At 45.0% G+C, this 27521-nt stretch overlaps 1 long non-coding RNA gene across 1 annotated transcript; it reads right to left on the bottom strand.

The window, feature by feature from the left end:
- Positions 1-52: 52 nt before the first annotated feature.
- LOC148162871 (uncharacterized) lies at positions 53-27521 on the bottom strand. Its single transcript, XR_015766513.1, has 3 exons — positions 27307-27521; positions 1620-1755; positions 53-100 (listed from the first exon to the last, which is right to left on the bottom strand). It is a non-coding gene; the product is annotated as an uncharacterized LOC148162871 (long non-coding RNA).

Here is a 27521-nt window from a genome sequence, read left to right as displayed (position 1 = left end):
ACGACTGAGCCACCCAGGCACCCCTCTTCCCACAAAGTTAAACATACACTTACCATATACTTCCCATGCCACGCTGCAATCCCACTGCTAGGTATTTACCCTAGAGAAATTAAAAGTTGTGTTCACACACTCCCTGTAAGTACATGGATGTTTCTAAAAGCTCTATTCATAATTGCCAAAATCTGGTAACAACCCAACTTCCTTTTAACAAGAAAACGAAGACTGTAATTGGTACATGCAGTAACATGGATAAATCTCAAAAGAACTGTGCTGACTGAAAGAAGCCAGTCTCAAAAGATTACATACAGTATGACTTCCCTTTATACAACTTTCTAAAGACAATAGGGATGGAAATCAATAGGGGCCAGGGATGAAGGTGAAGCAAGGATCTGACTACAAGGGGCAGCAAGAGGAAGTTTTTTGAGGATGACTGAACTGTTTTGTATCCTATTGTGGTGGTGGTTATATGAATCTAAATGTGTTAAAAACACATAGAGCTGGGGGAGCCTGGCTGGCTCAGTCGGTAGAGCATGTGATTCTTAATCTCAGGATCGTGAGTTTGAGCCCCACATTGGGGGTAGAGTTTACTTTAAACAACAACGACGCATTGAGCTGTAAGCAAAAAAGAAGTCAATTTTACTCTAAAGTTTTTAAATAATAGTTTTTAAAAATCTAACCAGAGCAGATGGAAGCCAGAAGAAAATATTTGCAACATATAGAAAATATTTGCAAACAGTGTGACAAAGAATTCTATAATATATAAAGTGTTCCTACCAAAAAAGAGACTGTCAAATTGGATTTTAAAAAAAAATTTATATGCTGTTTATTTTTTTATTTTTTAAAGATTTTATTTATTTATTTGACAGAGGGAGACAGCGAGAGAAGGAACACAAGCAGGGGGAGCGGGAGAGGGAGAAGCAGGCTTCCCGCGGAGCAGGGAGCCCGATGCGGGGCTCGATCCCAGGACCCCGGGATCATGACCTGAGCCGAAGGCAGAGGCTTAACGACTGAGCCACCCAGGCGCCCCTTATATGCTGTTTATAAGAAACAAACTTGAAATTTAATGATAGAGTACGTTAAAAGTAAAAGGATGGAAAAAGACATACCACACAAACTAATTTTTTTAAGCCGGCTTGGCTATATTTAGATTTGATTCACTTCGATTGATATCAAAGTAGTCTAAAGAACTGTGAAAATGAAAAAAAAAAAGAACTGTGACAATGATTAAGGATAAAGAGCAATTTAATAATAAAAGAGCCAACTAACCAAGAGGGCATAACTATCTAAAATGTGTGTGCACCTATGGGTGCCTGGGTTGGCACAGTAGGTTAAGTGACCGACTCTTGGTTTTGGCTCAAGTTGTGATCTCAGGGTCGTGAGATCAAGCCCCACAACCAGCTGCGCACCCCAAGACAGGCATCGAGTTCTGCGCCTCCACATCAAGCTCCGTGCTGAGCACAGACTCTGCTTCGGGCTTCTCTCTCTCCCCTCTGTCCCCCCACGCTTCAAATAAAATGTGTATGCATCTAAAGACCTTGCTTTGAAATACATGAAGCGAAAACTAGAACTAAGGGGAAAAATCAACATCGCACCCACTTTCCAGCCGTATGACGTAGTACCTTTGAATGGATCCTCCAGCCTAGTGAGGCCCGCAGCAGATTGTGAACCCAGCCAGCCTTGTGACTGCAACCTTAGGAGAGACCCAGAGCCAGAACTGTCCGGATAAGCCACTTCTGAATTCTAGGCCGGAAGAAACTGTGAGACAGAAACGTTTAATTACTATGTTCGGCCACAAAATTCTAGAGTCATTTGATACACAGCAATAGACAACTGATAGAGCCACCAAAAAACCTGTCTGGTTCTTTGACCATGACTTGAGCTGAGAATTTAAAGCCCCAAGCTAATCCTTTTCTTTCCGAACGGTTTTCCTTAGCCATTTGTTTCCACACTACATTGGGTTATCGAACTAGGTTATCTAAACCATTGGGTAGATTATCCGGGCTCTTTATGGTCTCTTTATGCCAGCAGATACCAGAATCCCATTTAAATTGGCAAGATGCTCTGTGTTCAAGGTCGAAAATCTAACCAAATCAATTTCACAATCCCACTTTGAAGGTCCATTTCTCTTTCCTGCTAGTTTCCTTCTAACTTCTGACAATGGGAGGCGCTAAAGGGACCTTGCAAAATGGACAAAGAGGAGAAGGGACTTCCTTCCAGTTTTCCAGGGGTTGTCTGTATTTCTCCAATAGCAGCAACCACTTGGCTTCTGCCCCCAGCCGCTTGCAGGATGCACAGCCCAAGCTGCCCACAGCTCTCTCTTTAGTAGTCCGAGCACCAGCTGCAGGACACACCCCCTCCTCTGTAGTCTGGGCCCCGGTCGAGGGCTTCCTTTCCTTAGGGTTCTGAACACCACTTAGAGCTCTTAGCCCTGGTAAATTATAAGTTTTGGTTTCCCTTATCCTGACTGGTCCCTGATTGCTACAGTACTTGGTACCGGAGTGGAGTTGAAATATTTGCTGGATAAATTAATGAATAAAATAATGTGTAATTGAACTTGAGCAAGATCTAGGACTCCCAGCTGCCATCCTACCTTCAGGATGAAGGGCTGAATTATTCATTCAGTAATTACATGATTCAACGTTCACTGTCTGTCTACGCTAACCTCTCGACCACTCCATCAAACAAGTCCATCAGCCCCTTTCTACTTCCACTTCTTAGCACTGTAAATTTCAATAAGACTAAGACTTAACAACCCTCTGTTCGAATAAGAAATCCAATAGATTGGGCACCTGGGTGGCTCAGTTGGTTAAGTGACTGCCTTCGGCTCAGGTCATGGTCCTGGAGTCCATGGATTGAGTCCCACATCGGGCTCCCTGCTCAGCAGGGAGTCTGCTTCTCCCTCTGACCCTCTTCCCTCTTGTGCTCTCTATCTCTCATTCTCTCTCTCTCAAATAAATAAATAAAATCTTTAAAAAAAAAAGAAATCTGGGCGCCTGGGTGGCTCAGTTGGTTAGGCGACTGCCTTCGGCTCAGGTCATGATCCTGGAGTCCCGGGATCGAGTCCCACATCGGGCTTCCTGCTCAGCAGGGAGTCTGCTTCTCCCTCTGACCCTCTTCCTTCTCGTGCTTTCTATCTCTCGTTCTCTCTCTCTCTCAAATAAATAAATAAAATCTTTAAAAAATAAAAAAATAAAAAAAATAAAAAAAAATAAAAAAAGAAATCCAATAGATTTGGAGTTTTATTAATTTTTTGCAGGTGGGGAAAGGAAAAAAAGTGTCTATGATCCTGTCCTGACTTAACAAAAAGAACCTTTTGTATTTTTATATACATCCAAAGTACACACATCAAATTAACCATCATTACAAGGGCAACAAGTTATTAAATAACTAGAATGCCGACTTTTGGGGATTACTGGTTAGAGTTCACAGAATATAGCAAAACACCCTGAGGTCTGCATGTCTTAAAAGACTCATTCGAACAAACTGCACTTCTAGAAGAGGATTATACATTTGCGGACTCTCATGTCAGGCAGGAGTGCAGAAATGATACTTTTGTGAATGCTCTCAATCTACTACTTTATCAGAAACCACTTTTTAACACTCCGTGTCTGCATTTGTGCAGCTGAAGGACAACAGCACATGTCTTATACCTAAGATTTTGTTCTAAGATTTATTTATTTATTTGAGAGAGAAAGGGAGCACGGGGAGGGGCAGAGGGAGAGGGAGAGAAATCCTCAAGCAGACTCCCTGCTGACCATGGAGCCCAAGGCAGGGCTCGATCCCAGGACCCCGATATCATGACCTGAGCTGAAATCAAGAGTTGGACGCTTAACCAACTGAGCCACCCAGGTGCCCCCAGATTTTCTTGATTAGCAGCATCTTCAAGCCTACTCCTTAAAATTCCATTAATTAGCACTGGGGAAAAAAAGACCTAATAAGCCTAAAATGTAAAATATGGAGAACAAACTGCCAAGATAATTCTTAGGTAAAATTTACACACAGTGACATGCACAAATCTTAAGTGCCCAATTTGAAGAAGACATGTATAATAAATGTATACACCCCTGTAGCCACCATGTCAATCAAGATAGAGAACATTTCCATAGCTCCAGAAATTTCCCTTGGGGCTTTTCCTATCAAGCCCCACCATTACCACCCCAGAGGCAACCACTTATGATTTTTCTCACCCTAGAACACATTTGCCAGTTCTTGAACTTCAAATAAATGAAAGCATACAGCATGTACTCTTTTATGTCTGGCCTCTTTTGTTCAACCTAATTCTTTCCAGGTGTACCCATGCTGTTGAGTCCAGTTGTATTTTATTCTTTGCATTGCTTATTTGTATCCCATTGATTGAATATACTACTATTTGTTTCGGCATTCTTCTGTTAGTGGACATGGTGGTTGTTCCTGGGCTTTGGCTATTACAAATTCATACACGAATCATTGTAAGGACATATGTTTTCATTTCTATTGAATAAATACCCAGGAGTTGAATTGCTGGGTCCTGTGGTTAAGTGTATGCTTCACTTTATAAGAAACTGCCAAAATGGCTGTAGCCTTGTTTACTTCCACCAGCAATGTCAGAGTTCTTGTTTCTCTACATCGTCAATGGCAGTAGGTATCATCCGTCTTTCTAATTTTAGCCATTGGCATCTCATTGTGAATTTATTTATTTTTTAAAGATTTTATTTTCTTTTTTGACAGAGAGAGACAGTGAGAGAGGGAACACAAACAGGGGGAGCGGGAGAGGGAGAAGCAGGCTTCCTGCGGAGCAGGGAGCCCAATGCGGGGCTTGATCCCAGGACCCTGAGATCTTGACCTGAGCTGAAGGCAGACGCCCAGCAACTGAGCCACCCAGGCGCCCCTCACTGTGAATTTAATATGCATTGCTCCAGTGACCAATTATTTTAAGCATCATCTTCTTTGCTTATTTGCCACCTACATATTTCATTTGGCCAAGTAACTATTCAAAAGTTTGCCATTTCCTGTTGGTTTTGTTCTTCGTATTATTGAGTTGTAAGAGTTCTTTAGATATTCTGGGTTCGAGTCCTTAATCCATTTATTGAAAAGTTACCCTTTCCCTGCTTCTTATATTTTGAAGCTCTGTTAGTGGGTGCCTACAGATTTAGGATAGCTGTGTCTTCTTAATGAATCGACCTTTTTATCATCATGAAATGTCCTTTATCTCTAATATTAATGTAGCCATTTCCACCTTTCTTGGGATTGGTGGTTACATGGTGTATCTTTCTGTGTGCTTTTACTTTCAACCTGTGTCTTTACATTTAAACTGCATCTCTTGCAAACAGCATATGATCTGCTCTTCTTTTGTTACCCAACTTTTCAAACTCTGCCTTTAGTAACATTTTATCCACTTACATTTGATATCTTTATTAATGTGATAGTTATTGCTTTTATTTTCTGTTTGTCCATCTGATCTTCATTCCTGTATTCTTTTTCTGCCTTTTTTGGATTAATTAAGTTCTTTGGCTTTTTTTTTACAACTGCATTTTATTTCCTTCTTTGGCTTTTTAGTTCTCCCTCTCTGTATGTTGTTGTCTTTTAAATACTTTTTTACTTTTAAAGAGAGAACACCTGCACATGAGCAGGGGGAGGGGCAGAGGGAGAGAGAGAATCCCAAGCAGGCTCCACGCTCAGCATGGAGCCGATGCAGGGCTCGATCCCACGACCCCGAGATCATGACCTGAGTCAAAATCAAGAGTCAGATGCTCAGGGGCACCTGGGTGGCTCAGTCATTAAGTGTCTGCCTTCAGCTCGGGTCATGATCCCAGGGTCCTGGGATCGAGCCCCACATCAGGCTCCCTGCTCAGCGGGAAGCCTGCTTCTCCCTCTCCCACTCCCCCTGCTTGTGTTCCCTCTCTCACTGTCTCTTTCTCTGTCAAATAAATAAAATAAATAATAAAATAAATAAAATAAACAAAATAAAATAAAATAAAATAAAATAAAATGAAATTAAAAAAGGATCTGAGTTGGGCGCCTGGGTGGCTCAGTTGGTTGGGCGGCTGCCTTCGGCTCAGGTCATGATCCTGGAGTCCCGGGATCGAGTCCCACATCGGGCTTCCTGCTCGGCGGGGAGTCTGCTTCTCCCTCTGACCCTCCCCCCTCTCGTGCTCTCTCTCTCTCAAATAAATAAATAAAATCTTTAAAAAAAAAAAAAAAAAAAAAGGATCTGAGTTTCCATCTGGTATCATTTCCCCTCTGATAAACAGCATATTACAATTTCATAATGCATATCTGCTAGAGACAAATTTCCTCTACTTTCACTGTAAAAGTCTTTATTTTACCTCATTTTTTTTTTTTTTAGAGAGAGAAAGCATGCACATGAGCAAAGGGTGAGGGAAAGGGAGCGAGAATTTTAAGCAGGTTCAACACCCAGTGTGGAGCCCAACTCGGGGCTGATCTCATGACCCTGAGATTATGACCTGAGCCAAAATCAAGAGTCAGACACTTAACCGACTGAGTCACCCAGGTGCTCCTTACCTTCATTTTTGAAAACTATTTCACTGGGCATAGAATTCTAGGCTGACAGGTTGTATTTTCAGCCTTTACACACGTCTTCCTATTGTCTTCTGGCTTCCACTATTTCTAATTAGGTGTTAGCCATTATTCTTATTGTTCTCTTGCATGTTCTTTTTCCTTTGTCTGTTTTTCAGATTTTCTCTTTACCTTTGGTTTTCAGCAGCTTAACTCTGGTTTGCTTAGGTGTGATTTTCTGTATATTTATCCAGTTTGGGCTTCATGAAGGTTTTTAAATCAATGGATTAATGTTTTTCATCGAAGCTGGAAAATTTGGTTCACTTCCAGGATAGCCAAGAAAGCACTTAACAAACCTGACATTCCCACAGGTAACAACTGAAAACTCTAGACCAATATTTGTAAATAGCACAAAGGCACTGAAGGGTGAATAAAAGCAGGTTCTGAAGAGGAGTTAAAAAATTTAAGAGAAGACTGGTACAATGTGTCTCCCATATTTACAGCTTTTAGTCTGAGGTCAAGACAGTGTCATATAGTAAGTGCTCTATCCAATCTAAAATTAATCTTTCTGGCTTGAAGAACCTGAAGACAATATTTGGGACAAACACAGCTGGTGGAAAGTAAAGGAGCATCGTGAAAAAAAGAGATCCAGGGAAGTCCCAGATTCTGGTATAAGTTTGCCCAAATCTCTGACGGATCCCTACACCATGCACGCAAGGGCAGAGTCAAGGCAGATAAAAGAACTGAACTGATCGGACGCCTGGGTGGCTCAGTGGGTTAAGTGTCTGCCTTTGGCTCGGGTCATGATCTCAGGGTCCTGGGATGGAGCCCGGCATCGGGCTCCCTGCTCAGCGGGAAGCCTGCTTCTCCCTCTCCCACTCCCCCTGCTTGTGTTCCCTCTCTCACTGTCAAATAATAAATAAAAAATCTTTTTTAAATTTTTTTTATTTATTTGAGAGAGAGCGAGCACAAGTGGGGGAAGGGGCAGAGGGAGAAGGAGAAGCAGACTCCCACTGAGTGCGGAGCCCAACGTGGGGCTTGATCCTAGGACCCTGAGATCATGACCTGAGCCAAAGTCAGACTGAGCCACCCAGGTGCCCCTGTAGACAATCTTTTAAATGGAAAAAAAACTCACTAATTTTCAAACAGTTTAGTATACTATTTCTATGGTTCACATACATATTAACTTCCTCTTTCATAGGAAACCCGACAAGTTGGTCGCTTACATGAAGCACGTTATAATATAAAGGCAAAAGTTAATAGCCTTTCAGCAGGGTACTGAGCACACAATTGCCAGTATCAGAAATGCTATTTAGTGGTTAATTACATGCACTGAACTATGAAACAAAATTCACGTACTGTGTTGTTTTCCAGATGGCACCTGGCCTTTGGTAATCAGAAATAAGGATTTCCCATAAATAAAAACCATGGCAGGGCATTTAGTGGTTACTTTAAGTCAACTGGTCTTTCCCGGCTGTGGCACCGTATTATTAAAAGCATTAAGGACCTGGGATTTATGCTGGAATTGATTTAGAAGTCAAAGAATGCACAAGCCTCCTTTTAAAACGAAGGCTTTGTGGCCACAATCACTTCAAAGCGCAACTGCATTCAAATAATCTGACATATCATGCTTTAGCAATTACGGAAGTGTGATTTTTGACACATGGCAATTTTGTAAGTTAGGCAAATCTAAAATGCTAAAAGATGGGCACAACTGTTCCTCTGTTGGAGCTTAGAGTGCTGCAAAATGTAAGTAATGGTGGGGCGCCTGGGTGGCTCAGTTGTTAGGCGTCTACCTTCGGCTCAGGTCATGATCCCAGGGTCCTGGGATCGAGCTCCACATCAGGGTCTGTGCTCAGTGGGAAGCCTGCTTCTCCCTCTCCCACTCCCCCTGCTTGTGTTCCCTCTCTCGCTGTGTCTCTCTCTGTCAAATAAATAAATGAAATCTTAAAAAAAAAATGTAAGTAATGGTTTTCAGTGAACATAATCAGCCTCTAATATAGCATTCTAAATCGGAGAGACTCTGGAAATACAAATCTAAAGGCAATTTCTTCTCCAAATTACAAAATTTTGGCAAATCCATACAATACTTTTTTTTTCAGTCCTTTGTAATCCAATAAAACTATGTTGCAATTGTTGGAATCACATATCACTTCAATGATCATTTTGACTACAAAAATAACCATTTAAGCATGAAATCCAATTACTGTCCTTTCATCAGTTTGATCACAGAGCCAGTTGTTTTATACAAATTAGGTTGGTTTTTAAATTTATGTAATTTCCTTCTTTTAGACTGCATTCCACCTTGTTAGCTGCTGAGTTAACACAGCAGAGCAATTATGTATATATAAAATATGCTCCGTTTCCTGCCAACGTTGGCCCCAAACCACTCATGAAAGGCTTTAAAATTCTACTTTAAGAAGCTCAAACATGCCAATAACAAATTTTTTCAAATATTGGTAAGTCTTCCATAAATAGGGGAACCCTCAATGTAGATGATCACATATGTAGTTTGTTGTGGTTTTTTTTGAACCAACATAATCTATTCCAATTCAAATATCATTGGCTTATTTTTCTTGCTTTTCTGTACTGCCTAGAGAATGTTCAACTGAAGTGGCAATGGCAAGCATGCTTTTCTTGTTCCTAATTTTAAAGGGGCGCTTTCAATATTTCTCTTTTGAAAATTATATTTATTGGGGCGCCTGGGTGGCTCAGTTGGTTAAGCGACTGCCTTCGGCTCAGGTCATGATCCTGGAGTCCCAGGATCGAGTCCCGCATCGGGCTCCCTGCTCGGCCGGGGCTCTGCTTCTCCCTCTGACCTTCCCCCCCTCATGTACTCTCTCTCTCATTCTAATAAATAAGTAAAATCTTTAAAAAAAAAGAAAATTATATTTATTAAAGTTTTTCAGTAGATACTCTATCAGGTTAAAGCAGTTTCCTTCTATTTATTATTTGCTAGGAGCTCATAGCATGGATAGATCTTGAAAAGTATGGAACATTTCTTGTTTCATCTATTGAGGTGCTCAGGTATGCTGTTTCTTTTTTAAAGGTTTATTTTTTAATTTTATTTTTAAACAATCTCCACACCCAACGTGGGGCTCGAACTCACAAGCCAGAGATCAAGAGTCACTTGCTCTACCCATTGAGCCAGCCAGGGGTCCCTGGTGTTTCTTCTTTAAACTGATGATGTGAGGGGCGCCTGGGTGGCTCAGTTGGATGGGCATCTGCCTTCGGCTCGGGTGGTCCCGGGGTCCTGGGATCGAGCCCCGCATCGAGCCCCGCATCGGGCTCCCTGCTCCGCAGGAAGCCTGCTTCTCCCTCTCCTCCCTGCTCGTGCTCTTTGTCACTATCTGTCTCTCTCTCTCAAATAAATAAATAAATAAAATCTTTAAAAAAAATTAGGAAAGAGAAAGTTGACAATTCGTTTAAAAAATTAAAAAACTGATGATGTGATGAATTAGATTGATATTTTTTCAATGTTAAAACCTTGCGTTCTCTGAAAAAAAACAAAACAAACCCTGCATTCTTGGAACAAGCCCAGTTTTGCTCTAACGGATTCACTTTTTAAAATATTTTTTAAAGATTTTATTTATTTATTTATCTATTTATTTGACAGAGAGCAAGAGAGCACAAGCAGGGCGAGAGGCAGAGGGAGATGGAGAAGCAGGCCTCCCGCTGAGCAGGGAGCCTGAAGCAGGGCTCGATCCCAGGACCCTGAGATCATGACCTGAGCCGAAGGCAGACACTTAACCCACTGAGCCACCCAGGAGCCCCTAACATATTCATTTTTATGCATGCAGTTGGATTCTGTTGGTGGAGATGTTTTTTATGATACCTACACCCATAATTCGGAAGAAGATGGTCCTCTGCCTTTCTCCTGTGGTCCTGGCTTTGTTTTGCATTGAGTTATACTAACCTCATAGAATCCATGCATACTGTTCCTTTTCCTTTTTCTCTATTTTCTGAAAGCGTATGTATTACACTTTTGTGTAATTCCTCAAATGTTTAGCAGAAGTCATCCGTAAAGCTGTTGTGAGTGTTATCATTTTAGGAAGATTTAAAATGCCGTTCAAGAACAAGACAGTGAACTAGAAGCAGTCCCTCTCTTTAAAGTGGATTTCCATCTCCCACTGAAAAGGACAGATGGGGGGGCAGGGCACTTGGGTGGCTCAGTCGGTTAAGCATCTAACTCTTGGTTTCGGCTCAGGTCATGATCTCCAGGTCCTGGGATTAAGCCTCGCATATGGGGCTCCGCGCTCAGCGCCAAGTCTGCTTCAAATTCTCTCTCCCTCTCCTTCTCCCTCCGCCACTCCCCCTGCTCACACTCTCTCTCTCTCAAAATAACTAAATAAAATCTTAAAAAAAAAGACACATGGGTAAATAGTCAACAGCTCTGGTGGAATGAGCCCAGAGGACCACAGCACATAAAGGAGGAACCCCTAACCCAGATTCAGCAGTGGAAATACCTAAAAGAAACCTAAAAGGAGTGTAGATGAAATAAAAGGGGGAGGTGGTCCTATAGAGAGTGGCAAAGACCTAAATACAAAAGAACAGGACTCATCCTCTGAAGCAGGGGTCATTTTGTCTGGCAGAAGAGAGGAGACAACAGAGAAGTCTGCATCCTAAAACACTTGGCGAGTAAGGAACTGAGCGTGCCGAGAGCAATGAGGAGCCCTTGAACTGAAGGGTTTTGAGCAGGGCGATGACATAAGCAAATGTGCCAGTTACTAAAACCGCTCTGACTACTAAGTGGAGAATGTGTTGGGAACTGGCCAAGAGTGAAACTTCAGGCAGGGAAATCAAGTAGGAGACTTTTACGATAATCCATGAGAAACGCAGTGGTGACTTAAGCCAAGATGGTGGCAGTAGGCAGCAGGATAAAGAGAAATATAGCATACCTTTTATTACTTTGTTGTTGCTGTGTTAACCTAGTCAAATATTACATGTAATAATAGATCTTTGGGCATTTATCGTTAAAGGTAGATATTGAATTAAAAAAAAAAAAACCACATGGGGCACCTGGTTGGCTCGGTCAGAAGAGCATGTGACTCTTGCTCTTGGGGTTGTGAGTTTGAGCCCCACGTTGGGTGTAATGATTACTAAAGAAAAAAATAAGCTTCTTAAATAAAAAAAAATTGCAATGAAATACCACTTCATCCCCACACTAGAATGGTTATAATTCAAAAGACAGGCAATAAAAAGCACTGGTGAGGTTGTAAAGACAAACGCTTCATATACTGATGGCTGGAATGCTAAATGATGCAGCTACCTTGGAAAGAATCTGGCAGCTCCTCAGAATGAACTGAAAACATGTCTACACAAAATCTTTTTTTTTTTTAAGACTTTATTTGAGAGAGAGAGTGAACTAGAGAGAGTGCACATGAGGGGGCAGAGGGAGGGGGAGAAGCAGGCTCCCCGATGAGCAGGGAGCCTGATGAGGGTTCGATCCCGAGACCCCGAGATCCCGACCTGAGCCAAAGGCAGATGCTTAACCGAGTGAGTCACCCAGGGGCCCCTCTACACAAAATCTTGTATGCAAATGTTCATGGCACGATTATTCATAATAGCCAAAAAGTGGAAATAACCCAGCTATGCCGTCAACCGGTGAAGAGATAAACAGGTGGTATACCCATACAAATGAACTATTATTTGACAACGTAACAAGTGACCACACACTGGGGTGGCTGAAAACAACAGAAATTTTTTTCTCTCACAGTTCTGAAAAACCAAAATCAGTATCTCTTTTCTGATATTCTCTACTTGATGAGTATTTCCTTTAATTCTTTATAAACACGTGTTCCTTTAGTTCTTTGAACATATTTGTAATAGCTGATTGAAAGTCCTTGTCTACTAAGTCCAGCGTCTGGGCCCCCTCTGACAGTTTCTAGTTACTGCTTTTCTCCTGTGTTTGGGCTACTCTCCTGTTTCTCTGCATGTCATGCACACCAGAGTTGGTGTATCAGCTCCGCCATGTATTACCTGTGTGACCTAGAGCAAGTTACTTTACCTCTCTGAGCCTCATTTTTCCCAAATGGGAGCTAGAAACTCCTCTGTGGGAAGGATTAAATGAGATCTGTCTTGGGGTGCCTGGGTGGCTCAGTCAGTTGAGCGTCCAACTCTTGATTATACGCTGGAGCTTCCCAAGTTCCTCCATGGCTATCTTGTGCCCCAGATCTCCTCAAAATTGCAGCGAGTCACTTGCTTGCCCCAAACGGCATTGAAGCCTTAGGCGGCCATGACATTGGCCTTCCTCCATTTGTTTGCCACTAATTGATATTATTTTCAAACACTGCCTCTCACCATGGGTTTTTTTGCAGAGCTCCAAATCAGGTCAGCCCCTCCAGCGGCCGGAAGGCTGCCAGTTTTCAATGGCCACCATGTCCTGGCCTTTGGGGGTGGGGGGTGGGTAACGGGAGCCACCTGGAGATAAAATGTCAGAGACGCCACCATTATTAATGAGGCTGTCGAATTTTTGTTGAATAAATGCCTTTCAATTTGCTGTCTGCCTTTGGTTAACTTCCAGGGTACTGAAATGTTTGTTTTTGATAACTTTGCCAGTTTTTACCATTGCTTTTTTGAGCCAAGACCTTCACCAAGGTCTTGCCTGGGTCACTTGCCCTCCTTGTCCCTCATTCCTTCTTACAATACGCTAAACACAAGGTTCTTCTTCCTCACGCATCGTTAACAACTCTTTCAGAAAGGATCTGAGAGAAAATCTTTTTTTAAACATTTTTCTGCATATTTCTACTGCAGAAATCTACACGGACCTATCTTTCATTATGTTCAGGATTCACAGTGTTTCCTCACTTCTGGAGAAATCAGGACTCAACAATTCCAGAAAACTCTTAAGTCATTCTATCTTCAAATATTACCTCTACCTCGTCCTCTGAATCATACTCTTTCTGGAAACTCTATTAGATGCTGAATATTCTGATCCTATTGTCTGTGTCTCCTAACTTCTTTTTCATATTTCTTTCATCATTTCAGCTCTCTGTACTCCTTGAAATTTCTTATCACAGTTCACTCATCCTCTCTTCCACGGTGTTCAGGCTGCTATTCAATCCACGTGTTGAAGGTGTCACTGTGATCTTTGTTTCAGTGACTACATTTTTCATTTTTATTTATTATTTTTTAAAGGTTTATTTATTTATTTATTTGAGAGAGAGAGAGAGAGAGAGAGACAGCAAGAGAGGGAACACAAGCAGGGGGAGTGTGAGAGGGAGAAGCAGGCTTCCCGCCGAGCAAGGAGCCTGATGCGGGGCTCGATCCCAGGACCCTGGGATCACGACCCGAGCTGAAGGCAGATGCTTAATGACTGAGCCACCCAGGCGCCCCTACATTTTTCATTTTTAGAAACTCTGGTTGTCAAATCCAGGGGGGTTTAAGGTGTTTGTTTTCTTAGGATTTGGATTTCTTATTTTATGTCTTTAATCATAATCAACATATTGAACTTTATGTTCCCTTTCATTTTGTTGTTGTATAATCTCAAGATGGGGGCCGGGGGGGGGCGGCTCTGATTGTCCTAATTGTTGTGCCTCTGAGTCATGAGGGAAATTATCTCAAGGCGCTGACTTTTTTTAAATTTTTTTATTTAAAATCAATTAACATATAGTGTATTATTAGTTTCAGAGGTAGAGGTCAGTGACTCATCAGTTGCGTATAACACCCAGTGCTCCTCACATCAAGTGCCCTCCTTAATGCCCATCACCCACTTACCCCATCACCCCGCCCACCTCCCCTCCAGCAACCCTTAGTTTGTTTCCTAGAACTAAGAGTCTCTTACGGTTTGTCTCCCTCTCTGATTTCATATTATTTTGACATTTTTAGACTATAAACTCATCATTTGTTTGTTTTTCATTTTATTTGGAGAATCACTTACAGTCTAGGGGCACACATTCAGGGCCCCCATCACGCCCCATCCTTACTTTTTTTTTTTTCTTCTTCAGGAGTATCTTTATTTCTGTTGATTTCTTGGCTTGCAAGAGACTGAACCATTCCTGTGGAGTGATCTGGAATCCCGCACATGTGAAATCAGGTCAAGGGTTTTGAATTCTCACACCGAGGTGGACAAGCTTGCTTGTCACCCCCCACCCCGACACACTGTCTCTACTTAGGCCTTTCACTGACAGTGGCTTTTCAAGACTCAACTCAACAGGGCTCTTGGGTACAATGTCCATTTTGGGGGGGCTCGCTAGGCGTGGAGCCCAACACGGGGCTCGATCTCATGACCCTGAGATCAAGACCTGAGCTGAGATCATGAGTCAGACGCTCAACCAACTGAACCACCCGAGAGCCCCTACAATTTCCATTTTAGGTGGGTCCAGGCTGCCATATTTAGCCAAAAAAAATGTATTTACGTATATGTGTGTTTGCATGTAATGCATATATCTGTCTGTATACACACACACACAAATGGGCATCCTGTGGTATCCTGTACTTTTCTCGCAACCCTAGTACAGGGTCTCATCTCCCGTCACTCCTGGCTAATGACCTTCATTGACATCTAAGGGAATTACCAACATTATCAACTCATTGGCTATCATCTACCGTGTTCAGTCCCCTCTTTGTTCCTAGACTCCTGGGATTTCTCTGTCATGGGAGCTCAGCTGTGCATTTAAAATAAATTTAAAAATTTTATGGAAACATTTCAAAGAATTTCACTAGCAGAGTTCTCTGGTTATCTTAGCCTGCCAAATCAGAGACATATGGGGAGGTTTTGCAGGAGAACAAGCTTCATAGCCCCTCTTGTCCTGCCAAAATTCTGATACAGCCTGCTAGGGAGTATGCCAAAATCTGGGTGGAGCTGGGGCCAGATTAGGGTGGGGGTGGGGATCATTTCTGTGTAATTTTAAAGCAACACACAACTTGATTCCTGATTCAATTCCTAGTGTCTTAGATTTTTGTATCCCCAACACCCAATGCAGTTTAATGGCCCACAGGAGATACTGGATAAATATATGTTGAATGAATGAATGTCCGACACGTAGGCCGACACGTTGTGGTCAGCAAAATGCCCATTGTTCAGGTCTGATATGCGATCAAACCAGGTAGCACCTGACAGCCCAGCACATAGTAACTGCTCAATAAAAGGCCATTTTCCCTCCCTCTAAAACAGGAAAGAGTTGCTCCCCAAGGCCCCATGGGCTGGGCAGGCTGGGGTCAGACTAATCCCGGGGTGTGGACAGCCTGCATTCAGTCTTGGTCCATGTCTCTGACCATCTTGATGGAGCTCAAGTGGGAATCATGTGGGTTGGCCTAGATTCCATTCTGTGGATTTGGACCTGCAAGTACCTGATGAATGGGCCAGTTGGCCTGGAGGACGAGAGGCCTAGGTGGTGCCCCAGGGATCTGGATTAGGCCCCACCTGTTTATCTGTTGAGGGTGTGGCACAGAATTGAGAAGGATTAGGAACACCCTGAGTGACAGTCAGGACCCCAGGGCCTCTTTCGCCCCTTAAAGCCTTGGCTTGCTTTCTCCACTCCCTCCCACCTCCTCCATTCTGTCCTCAGACTCTCAGACTCTTTCCTGACTCTAAGACTCTCCCTGGAGGGCTCCTCCTCCGGGAGCCCTCCCCGGGGCCTCAGGCTCGCTCTCCAGGTCTCTAGCCCAGACGCCAACTTCCCCTTCCCCCAGCATCCTGCCCTCCTCCTGTGACTCTGCCTCTGGAGTGTCCTCCCCGCCCAGCAGTGGCCCACGCTGGACACTTGGGAGTCGCCCTGGACTCCGCCCTCCCCTTCCTGAATCTGCTTAGTCACCAGGTCTCCTGGATGGAGTCCACCTCTGGGTGCCTCTGTAGTCAGGCCTCCCCACTGTCACCTGAGGTCGGACCCAGCACCCCCCCTTGGACTGTCACACCTCCTCACTCCCCCAGGGATGGTGGCCCCAGAACCTGACCAGGGCTTTGTCTGCTTCCAACAGGGTTTTGTTTTGCTTCTACTTTTAGATGCGCCTACGCTATCAACTAGAGGATTCTCATACAAAGAAAGAATTCTGGATACTCTTGAGAAGTTCTCCGGACCCACATGCATTTTGCCCCCTTGGAGGGACTATCCGCTGTCCTCAAGTAGCAGCTGTTCCCTTCAGAGGGGACTCCTATCTCCCCTGATGATCACAGACCCCCCCCAGGCTGCCTTGCCCCTCAAGGCACTTAGACTAAGGCTCCTTTCTCCTGCCCACCAGCACCCTCACTGCTCCCACTGACATGCCAACATTGTCCCAGGTTGTCCCAGCGGTTTGGTGGCTTGCTTAAGCCACCCTGCAGATAAAATCAGCCTCCTTAACCTGGCACTCAAGGCCCTTCCTCATTCCACCCAGGCCCCCTCTCAGCCTCATCCCAGTGCTTCTGAAACCCTCCCGGATCCTGGAAATCCCACGCCCACCCTACTGTCCCAGGGCCATTCTGATTATCACCTGGGCTTTTGGTTCTGCTTAGCTTACAAATGACTGTACACAAAAGTTAACACACAGGATAAAATGCTGTGCCAATGGGCTGTTGTTGAGATTTCCCCCAAACTTTGTATCATGATAAATTTCAAATATTAAGAGAAGTTGAAATAATGGGTTTATGAGCCCCTTAGGCCCACCATCTATATTCAATGATTGGTGACATTTACCTGGGTGTGTATAGGCTTGGTTGGTTGGTTGGTTGGTTGGTTGGTTGGTTTTGCTGAGCCAGTCGAAATTAATTCCCAAAGATTGTAATATTTCACTTCTTGAACACACTGAATACTTCAACATGCATGACCCAAAACTACGTCCTCTTCAAAACCACAATCCCGGGGCACCTGGGTGGCTCAGTCAGTTAAGCATCTGCCTTCGGCTCAGGTCATGAGCCCAGGGTCCTGGGATTGAGCCCCGCATTGGGCTTCCTGCTCTGCGGGAAGCCTGCTTCTCCCTCTCCTTCTGCCCCTCGCTCTCCCTGCTTGTGCTCTCTCTGTCAAATAAATAAATAAAATCTTCAGAAACAAAAACAACAACAACAAAAAAAACCACAACCCCAGGGCACCTAGCTGGCTCAGTCGGTAGAGCATGTAACTCTTGATCTTGGGGTCGTGAGTTCAAGACCCACGTTGGGTGTAGAGATTACTTTAAAAAATAAAATAAAATCTTAAAAAACAAAACAAAACTACAAGTCCATTATCAGACTCAAGAGAACTAACAGTAACTCCCAGTATTATCATCTGATATCTAGTCCCTAGTTAAGTTTCCCCAATCGTTTCAGAAAAGTATTTTATAGTTGTTTTGTTTTGTTGGTCACATAAGGAACCAGTCAAAGCTCTGGGGCTACTTTGCCTGCTGGGGTTTTTAATTCCCTGTTAACTCTGAAACATGGCCCCCATCAATCCTTTTCTTTTTTTTTTAAGATTTTATTTATTTGTCAGAGAGAGAGAGAGAGCACAAGCAGGGGGAGCAGCAGACAGAGGAAGAAGCAGGCTCCCCGCTATTCCATCTTCCGTCTCTGCTGGAATACCTCCAGTGACGGGGCTCTCACTACCTCATATGGCAGTGCCTCCATTGTCAGACAGCTGTGGTCACTGTCCGGTCGCCCCTCCTCTCATATCTTTCAGCTATTACCCAAGTCCAATCCTCTCGGCATGCCTCTCTGCAGCCACGGGAGCCTTCCCTTCTCCTGGCTAAAAGTCCCCAAGTCTTCCTCATTTTACATATACGACGCAGTCTCCAGACCTCTCCCCACACTGGGAACGAGCGGCATTTTATTTCCCTACCTCTAAAACTGCACTGCTCAGGCCCGATATGCTTCTCCGACCAGTCAGAAGCATGCACTTGCCCTGACGTGGCCTTTTGTGGATTTTGGCGATGGAAACCAACTCAAACTGGCTTAAGAAAAACGAACCAAAGCACAAATCAAATCCAGTGGCTCACCAAGCAGTTCCAGCTGAGCAACCGCAGCAAGGGAGGGTTTGCCTCCTGCAAACAGGCATCGATTGCGAGGAAGGCGACTGATTGACCTGCTGGGTCATGTGCGCGCCATCTGGACCGATCGCCATCCCCAAGAAGCTGGGGACCATGCCTGTGCAGGCGTGGATGTTCTTTCCTCGCTGACGGGGGGCAGATGGGTGTGTGCACGAGAAACTGTAATGCTGGTAGAGCAGAGCCAGTGGATGTCTGTTGACATTACCTTAAAGATGGGTGGCATTTGCTTCCCCACCTCTCAGAACGACTTTTCCAGCTGGGTACAAATTCCACATCAGCTCAGTTTTAAAAAGCCACGCGCCTCACTTATCCAGAAGTAATGCTACAAGCTTTTCAAAAATTCATTTCTTCAGCAAGCATGAGCGGCCCAGCCATTTGCCTGTGCTTCGGGGGGATGAATGGGCTAGAAATGAACCCCATGGGGCCCTCAGACCGGATGACCCACAGCACAGTTGGGGAGGCAGACATGCCAACAGACCATGCTGTGAGGGGCTCCCCGGAGGAAGCAGCATGTGCAGGGAGCGCAGAAAAGAGGTAGGGGGTTGTCTGGTGGGTTTGTGGGAGCAACGGGGACACAGAGGGAGGGGCGTTCTGGGAAGCGGGAACAGAATAGGCAAAGGCACAGAGGTGAGCAAGGACTTGGGAGTGCCTGGCACCAGAGAAGGACTCAGTGTGGGGGACAGACTGGGGATGGGGATGGGGCTGGTCAGGTAAGACCACACGGTGACTTCCAACCAAGCACAGTGACACCTGTGGCCCCAGGGTCACCAAGCTCCCCCAGCTTTTACGACACAACTAGCCATCCAGCACCTGGGCCAGGAGACTCAGGAAGCTCAGTGTCTCCCCCGCCAAGTGCCGCTGAGGTCTCCGGGGGAGGGCTTCCAATTAGCAATAAACCTCATTGGCGGCGACACTGCCTCCGCCCAGAGCTCCAGGGAGGGGTTCCATCCCAACCTCGTGACTTGTCACCACTGCTTCAGATGATCTTCTAGCTCTCCCCATTTTTTCTGGCTCTCTGATCCTCTTCACCCCCCCACAATGTGGACCTTCCCTTTCTTCCCGAGGCTTGAGCTGTCAGAGCAGAATCCCGGGGCCAAAAAGAAAAGCCAGAAGTGCATACGGAGGGTCTCCCCCTGGCATGGATCCCCACCCATCATCCCATACCTTTCAGGACCCTACCCCTCAACAGCCTGCCACCTCTCCCTTCCCTTTGGCGTCGGCTCTTTGCTAGAAAAACAAATTTAGGATAAAAAACAAGTTCAGCGGTGCTCCGAGTGGGGCAGCTTTTGCAGGAGTCTGCCCCATGCTGTGTGTACCACCCCTATGCTTGCTCTTCTGTGCGTTCGGAAACCTCTGAGCCAGTCCCAAGAGGAACAAAAGCAAAATTCATCCCTGCGCCCCTGGATATGGCAACCGTCCATCTTTCAAGTAATCGTCCAACCCCTACTTGCCGAGGAGTGGACGGTGTTCCCTGCACAGCTTTCTCCATTTGGTTCTATATCCGGCTCTTGTAGGGACGCGGCGAGAGCATCCATGTCCTTCCCTGGCCTGGTGCCCAGAAATGTGCTGCCCTTGAATCGAAATCTTCCTTGATCAGACAGTCAGAATATTCTTGGAAAGGAGAAGTTGGCACCTGATTTCCAAGCTGAGGGTTTCTGCGGGCCTCCCCCTCTCCCACCTCCCTCCCCTCGAGCCTTGCTGGGTCTCCCTGATGCAAATGCAAGGGAGTTGCATTTCCAAGGGTAGGCCAGAGAAAGTGGGAACATCCCAGGCGGAAACATCTGCACTGAGCCACGTCACTTTCGTGTAAGGCGGTGGCAAGAGCCGGGGCTACAGTTTGTGATGCCCGTGCTGCCCAGGACCAAGCTCCAGCTCCCACCCTGTGCCCTTGGGAAGCTCGTGGGGGGGAGTTTCACAGTAGTGCTCTGGTCCACTCTTCTATCAGGGGCTCACAGACCCCCATTAAGGCTCCATTATTCTCCCGCTTACTGCCCCGGAGCCTTGTCTGCAGATGGCTGTGGTTTGCCCAAGCATCAACGCCTTCCGGTGCCCAGAGAGCCTGCAGAAAATGGACAAGATCAGCCCTGCCCTCCAGGCACTTGCTGACTGTCCGCAGGTCAAAAGAAATCCTGAGGCTCTTCTTGAGCAAGGGTGTTCCTGGTGGTGAGGGACAGCAGTTGCCCTGGGAAAGGGGAACTGGGTGGTCTGGAATCCAGGGTGTGAGGGAGACAAACCTCGCTGTCTACTCATGGATAAGGTCTGAATCCTGTCCGTTGTGCACACCAAGTATGCTTTCATAAACGCTTTATATATACGTGAACACGTACACATCTATACATACACTTACCTGTCAGAAAAGTATACATGTCAGGAGTGTTTGGGGAGTATAGAAATTGGGCTTTCTGGGGGAGGTGACATTTGAGATTGGTTTTGAAAGTGAACGAGGGGCGCCTACGTGGCTCAGTCAGTTAAGCAGCTGCCTTCGGCTCAGGTCATGATCCCAGGGTCCTTGGATCGAGCCCTGCATTGGGCTCCCTGCTCCACAGGGCGTCTGCTTCTCTCCCTCTGCTTCTCCCCCTGCTCCTGCTCTGTCTTGCTTGCTCTCTCTCAAATAAATAAATAACATCTTGAAAAAGAAAGAAGAAAAGAAAGGAAGAAAGAAAGAAAATGCGCCCATCAAGAAGCGGGGGAGGGTGACAGAGGGACAGCTCGGAAGGAGGAAGGGCATGGGTAACCAGACAACCAGGCAGGAAAAAGTGCGATGTGTCTGGGGGACCCTGCGCTGTGTAAGGCTGTCACCGAGGCTCCCCAGGGAGCTAGAGCTCCTCGGGTGGGCAGCCCTGCCAGAGGAGGAGCCCTGCAGGGAAAGCCTGAGGGTCAGAAAGGGCTGTAAACAGAATGGGGGGGGGGGCGGAGGATGAAGAAAGCAAGCCAAGGCTTTAAGGGGCAAAGGAGGCCCTGGGGTCCTGACTGTCACTCAAGGTGTTCCTAATCCTCAATTCTGTGCCACACTCTCAACAGATAAACAGGTGGGGCCTAATCCAGATCCCTGGGGCACCACCTAGGCCTCTCGTCCTCCAGGCCGACTGGCCCATTCATCAGGCACTTGCAGGTCCAAATCCACAGAATTTCGGAATCTAGGCCAACCCACATGATTCCCACTTGAGCTCCATCAGGATGGTCAGAGACGTGGACCAAGACTGAATGCAGGCTGTCCACACCCCGGGATTAGTCTGACCCCAGCCTGCCCAGCCCATGGGGCCTTGGGGAGCAACTCTCTCCTTTCTAAGGCTGCGCTGCCCAATATGGGAGCCACTAGCTACCCGTCACTATTTATATTTCAGTGTCCATTAATGAAAATTAAAAATCAGCTCCACAGCCACATTACTACCTTTCAAGTGCTGGACAGCTCAGTGAATACCCCCTGAGGTGTTTCTGATTTTGCACACCAAAGTGACCTGAAATTTTTCTCATCACAAATTCTTTCAAATGGTCAGTGAAACAAATTATTTCAAATGCACAGCTGCATTCGCACAAAAGAAAGAGAAATCCCCAGATGCCAGAAACAAGAGGGCCCTGTCCCCCACAGATGACAGCTAACAAGCTCACCCTGCTTCTGCCCTGCGCTGAGGAAGGGGTGAGCAGCAGGGGTTGGGCTTAGAGCCCAGGTGGGGACAGAAGACAGCCGTGGGGCACACCCACGTCCAGAGGGGGTCCTGAGATCTCTGAGAAGTGAATTGGGGACCGTGAGAAAATCTATAGGGAGGTAACAAGCACACTTTTTCTGTTTCAGCCTGAGAATCCAAAACTCCCAACCCAGCATCACGTGATTTGAGATGTCAATTTACCGGACTGGGACAGTCCAGAAACTCCCAGGCCAAACACTGACATAAATACTGAGCCCAGTGTGATGGTTCTCCTGGGGCATAAGCAAAGGGGAAAAGCTCGGAAGCCATAACTCCATTCTATCCAGGCCGCAACAGATTCTAGTGGAGGAAAGGATCATTAAGAACCAGCCACCCTAAGGATGAGCTCACATTAAGAAATGTCAAAATCCCTGGGGGGACAACGCCCTAGGATTGAAACTCAGAGAACACAACAAACAGAAGATGAGAAGCCTAAGATCTCCTGCACACACAACGATCTGAAAGACAACATCAAATGAGGCCTAAAAAGGACTATAAAAAGTGTGAGCCTTTAGAGGGAAGAAGAAACTGGGAGTGGGCACTGGGGTGGCTTCTGTGGGTTCTGCAATGTTCTGAGTCCTGACCCTGGCATTGATTCCAAGGGTTTGTTCACTTTTGTAAATTTAGTGAGGGGTACACCTATAATTTGCATACTTCTCCGGATGTACTTATAATTCACTTAAAATGATTTAAGGGGTGCCTGGGTGGCTCAGTCTGTTAAACATCTGACTCTTGATTTCGGCTCAGGTCATGATCTCAGGGTGGTGGGATCGAGACCCACAACGGGCTCCACGCTCAGCAGGGAGTCCCTTCAGATTCTCTCTCCCTCTGCCCCTTGCCCCACTTGGTGTCTCTCTCTCTCTCTCTCTCCTCTCACCCTAAAGTAGATAAATTTAAAAAAAAATTTTTTTAATGATTTAACAAATGATTAAAGGAAAAATGTTAGGAATCAGAACTCCAAAGAATAAGACATCATAGGGGGGCAGATGTGTGGAAGAACCAAGTAGAACTTTTAAAAATGAAACATGCACTCCATGAAACAAACTTTTTTTTTTTTTTTGAGAGAGAGAGAGAGCGTAAGAGAGCGAGCGGGGAGGAGGGGGAGAGGGAGAGGAGAGAGAGAATATTAAGCAGGCTCCACGCTCAGCACAGAGCCTGATATAGGGCTCGATCTCACAATGCTGAGATCAAAACCAAGAGTCAAAATAAAGGGCGCCTGGGTGGCTCAGTTGGTTAAGCGACTGCCTTCGGCTCAGGTCATGATCCTGGAGTCCCAGGATCGAGCCCCGCATCGGGCTCCCTGCTCAGCGGGGAGTCTGCTTCTCCCTCTGACCCTCTTCCCTCTTGTGCTCTCTGTCTCTCATTCTCTCTCTCTCAAATAAATAAATAAAATCTTTGGAAAAAAAAAAAAGAGTCAAAATAAAGAGTCGGATGCTTAACTGACTGAGCCACCCAGATGCCTTGAAACAAACTTTTAAAAAGGAAATGAGTTATATAGCAGGTTAAAATAGCTAAAATCAAAACTAGCCAGCTGGGACACATGTCTGTGGAACAGATTCTCTATGCCCAGAACGCACATAGAGCTAAAATAAGGGGAAGTTAGAAGGCATTGAAGAGAGAATAACAGAAGTGAACACAGGTCTAGGAGGATCCTCTAAGGAGAAAGAACAGGAGACGGGCCATATTTAAAGACATAATGATGACTATATTTTCAGAACTGTCAAAAGACGCAAGTTCAAAGATTCAAGAAGCACAAACCTGACCCATACTTAGAAATGGTAAGTCTTCATTTAGAAACCATCACAGTGAATGTGCAAAACAAACAACAAAAAAAGTTTAAAGCTACCAGAGGGGAAAAAATGCTGATTATCTAACCATAATGGTGAGGGAGCAGAAGGCAAGCTGAGGACAAATCACAGCTGGCACCCCACAACCACCCTCCAGCCCCCCAGCCCCTCCAGCCCCAACTCCTGGGTGGGATATGTGTGACATTCCTCCAGGAAACTCCCGACTGCCTTTTTTTAATTCATTTGAGAGAGAGAGAGAGAGAGAGACAGAGAGACAGAGAGAGCACAAGCAGGGGGAGAGGCAAAGGGAGAGGGAGAGGGAGAGGGAGAAGCTGACTCCCCGTTAAGGTGGAGCTGGATCCCAGGATTTAGACATCATGACCTGAGCCATCCAGGGGACCCTCCAGGCTGTCTTAATGTTAATGCTTTGTTAGAGGGAAAAACAACCTTAGCTTGACAATAGCAAGGCCTCTAGTGTCCTCAGAGTCTTTTTTTTTTTTATAATTTTTATTGTTATGTTAATCACCATACATTACATCATTAGTTTTTGATGTAGTGTTCCATGACTCATTGTTTGTGCATAACACCCACTGCTCCACGCAGAATGTGCCCTCTTTAATACCCATCACCAGGCTAACCCATCCCCCCACCCCCCTCCCCTCTAGAACCCTCAGTTTGTTTTTCAGAGTCCATCGTCTCTCATGGTTCGTTTCCTCAGAGTCTTCTTTAGCAAATGAAAGTCCTTTTGGGCACCTCCCTTTTTCCTTACCTCCCCCAACTCCCAAGTATATAATCAGCCATTACTCACAACCCCAGGGTGGCAGCTTTTTCTGCCCGCGGGTCTTTATTTTTTTTTTTAACTTTTTGTTTTTTAAGATTTTATTTATTTATTTGACAGAGAGAGACACAGCGAGAGAAGGAACACAAGCAGGGAGAGTGGGAGAGGGAGAAGCAAGCAGGCTTCCCACCGAGCACGGAGCCCAATGTGGGGCTCGATCCCAGGACCCTGGGATCATGACCTGAGCCGAAGGCAGACGCTTAATGACTGAGCCACCCAGGCGCCCCTGCCCACGGGTCTTTAATAAAATCACTTTTTTGGGGCACCTGAGTGGCTCAGTTGGTTAAGCGACTGGCCTTCGGCTCCGGTCATGATCCTGGAGTCCCGGGATCGAGTCCCGCATCGGACTCCCTGCTCAGCAGGGAGTCTGCTTCTCCCTCAGACCCTCCCCCCTCTCATGCTCTCTCTCTATCTCATTCTCTCTCTCAAATAAATAAAATCTTAAAAAAAAAAAATCACTTTTTTGCACCAAAGATGTCTCAAGAATTCTTTCTTGGCCATTGGCTTGGGACCTCACCAATATTCCAAAACTACATCAGTAAGACTGACAGCAGAGGGGTGCCTCCTGGCTGGCTCAGTCAGAGGAGCGGGCGACTCTTGATCTCGGGGTCATGAGTTTGAGGTAACTTAAAAAATAAAAAGAAGTTCTAGGGCCCTTATCTTGTGTGCAATTAATTTTTGGCTTTGTTGAATCAAAAATGCATGCTGGATACTGAATGACAATTTCTAAAATATTTTAAATAGAATTATTATAAGAAAGGTTGGGGGAAGGAATAAAAGGTATTGACCAATTTAATACAATGACATAAATAATTCAAATACCTCAGTAATCACAATAAATACAAATGGACTAACCTGCCAATTAAAGGGTTATATGATTGTATGCTATTAATAATATTTAACCATGTGCTATTCGCAAGAAGCTCACCTAAAAATACAAAGATTCAGAAAGGCTAAACGTAAGGAAATGAGGGAAAAACATGCAAGGCAAAAGAAAGCTGGTGTGCAGGTGTGTCCCACACATTAGTATGGACATAGTCTAGCAAACCTTAAGTCAAAAACAGAACAAAACAAAACACTAGTAGGAATAAAGAGGGTCACTACATGATGTTAAAAGGATCAGTTGCCAAGAAGATAAAAGAACTGAAACGTGTATGCCCATAACCATAGTCTCCAAATACACAATGCAAAAATTTACAGACTTACGAAAATAAATTTGACAAATCCACAATCACAGTGAAAGACATTAAAATACCTCCCCCACCAGTTGAGAGCTAGATCCAGCAGACAAAAACTAGTATGGACAAAAAAGATTTAAACGACCTTCATAGGGCACCTGGCTGGCTCAGTCAGAAGAGCGTGGGATCCTTGATCTTAGGGTCGTGAGTTTAACCCCGATGTTGAGTGTAAAGATTACTGAAACAAAAAATCTTGGGGCACCTGGGTGGCTCAGTCAGTTAAGCATCTGACTTCAGCTCAGGTCATGATCTCAGTGTCCTGGGATGGAGCCTGACGGTGGGCTCTGTACTCTGCAGGGTGTCTGCTTTTCCCTTTCACTCTCCCTCTGCCCCTCCCCCTGCTCAGGCTCTCAATCTCTGCCCCCTCTCTCTAATAAATAAATATTTGAAAAAAATAAGAACTCTAAAAAACAAAATAGAAATAAACTACCCTCATAAAGCTCCATATGTGATAATTACAGAATACACATGGACCAGTTTCAGAAACTGACCACATGCTAAGTTAGAAACAAGTCTTAATAAATACCAAAAAATTACTATCATGCATATCATATTCTCTGGCTACATTACAATATAGAGAGAACTCAGTGAGACAAAACATAAGCAAATCCCCATGCATTCAAAACTTGAAAATAGGGGCGCCTGGGTGGCTCAGTCGGTTAGGCAGCTGCCTCCAGTTCAGGTCATGATCCCAGGGTCCTGGGGTCAAGTCCCGCATCGGGCTCCCTGCTCAGCAGCGAGTCTGCTTCTCCCTCTCCCTCTGATCTCTCTCGCTCTCACTCTCTCTCGAATAAATAAATTTAAAAAAATAAACAAAAACTTGAAAATACACTTCTCAGTATTTACTAGTCAAAGAAGAAATGAAGACGCCATCTAACAAAACTGGGAGGATATGGCTACAGGAATATGTAAGGCAAAATTCATAACCTTAAATACATATTAGAAATAAAGACCAAAAGTCAGTGAGCTGGGCAGTCAACTCAGAAAGTTAGACGGGGGGAAAACAAAACAGAAAAATCCCAAAGAAAGAATAAAAGAACCAATAAAATTGAGAACAAACAAAAGAGGGGCCTCAAACCCAAAACTGGGTCTTCTAAAAGCAAAAGATATAAAGAGAGAGAGAGAATAGAAATAAAAACTATTGGAAGGAAAAAGGACCATATTATAGATACAGGAGAGGTTGTACTATGAACCATTTCAGGATAGTAAATTTTAAATCTTACATGGAATGGTAATATGTCTTTTTAAATTTAAATTCCATTAGCCAACTTATAGTACATCATTAGTTTTAGATGGAATAGGTAATATGTCTTAAAAATATAACTTACCGGGGTGCCTGGGTGGCTCAGTCAGTTAAGCATCTGCCTTCAGCTCAGGTCATGATCTCAGGGTCCTGGGATCAAGTCCCTCCTCAGGCTCTCTGCTGGGTGGGGAGTCTGCTTTTCCCTCTTCTCTGCTGCTCCATCCTGCTCGTGCTCTGTCTCTCCCTCTCAAATAAATAAATAAAATCTTAAAAAAAAAAAACTGATAAGTGAATATTAAA

The sequence above is a fragment of the Eumetopias jubatus genome, unplaced genomic scaffold (assembly GCF_037043125.1).
Source record: "Eumetopias jubatus isolate StellerSeaLion01/CBP00866 unplaced genomic scaffold, mEumJub1_p1.0 scaffold_12, whole genome shotgun sequence".
NCBI lineage: Eukaryota > Metazoa > Chordata > Mammalia > Carnivora > Otariidae > Eumetopias > Eumetopias jubatus.
Note: the sequence above shows the minus strand (reverse complement) of the source record. Positions and strands in the feature narration are given on the sequence as shown.